A 910-nucleotide genomic window follows, 5' to 3' on the forward strand; every position below is an offset into this window, starting at 1 on the left:
GTTGCCCTTCTTTGGGCCCTGCGGTGGTTCCGAGTTGAAGGCCACTCTGGGTCCAGCTGGCACAGCGAATGGAGGACTGCAGAGCAGACCTCTTTGGGTTCTGATAAACACTCTGTGCAAATCGCATGCAAATGAGTCTTGCAAACTTAGTCTACAGCTTGTCTCCGGGTCTTATTCAGGGTGTGGTGGCTCTCGCAAAGGGAAGAAAGCCACATCCAAGCACCAGCAGTTTCCTGGTGTCTCAATCACTCGATTTTACTGATGAAGGAGACGCAGCTCAGAGTGTGCTCATGGTCACACAGCACCATAGGTCCTAGGAGGTGTAAGAAAATGAACCTCGAATGTCCTTCCAGTCCAGAGGTGGAGAGTCCAATGTAATTCTGCGATACAAACAATTTGCACTAAAGTGTGCACGAGTCCTTCCTATCTGGTAAAGGTGGGCTGCTGTCCAGACCCAGCTTGATGTGACTGAGCATGGCGAGCCAGCTCTCCAGGCCTTGCTGCATCATCCCTCAGATGGAGAGAGCAATCCCAGCCTGTATCCCCCAAACGTCATGAAGCTGAAGGACTTTGGAAACCCTTCAGTCGGCAGATATGTGTCAGTTCACTCACACCAAAAAGATTGGGCTTTGAGCAAAGCTGTCTTTAGATGTTCGTCACCTGCTGTGGGCGTCTAATGACTTGAGCTTCTGTTTCCCATCTCCTCCGCTCTCCAGCCCCCGCCAAAGAAACTTCCTACTATGCTACAAAAAGAGGATCAGTATCTCAACACCCGAAATTCTGAAAGGTCAGCACAGTCATGGTTTGGGAGGCTGTCTTTTCTGCTTTGCTTGTCAGCAGAAGTGAGACTGAATGCCTCGCTCACAGGAAATGTTGTTGGGGCCCAGTCCTGGCTCTGCAATGCAAGCAG

Source organism: Bison bison, unplaced genomic scaffold (genome assembly GCF_000754665.1).
Source record: "Bison bison bison isolate TAMUID 2011002044 unplaced genomic scaffold, Bison_UMD1.0 scf7180017849442, whole genome shotgun sequence".
Lineage (NCBI taxonomy): Eukaryota > Metazoa > Chordata > Mammalia > Artiodactyla > Bovidae > Bison > Bison bison.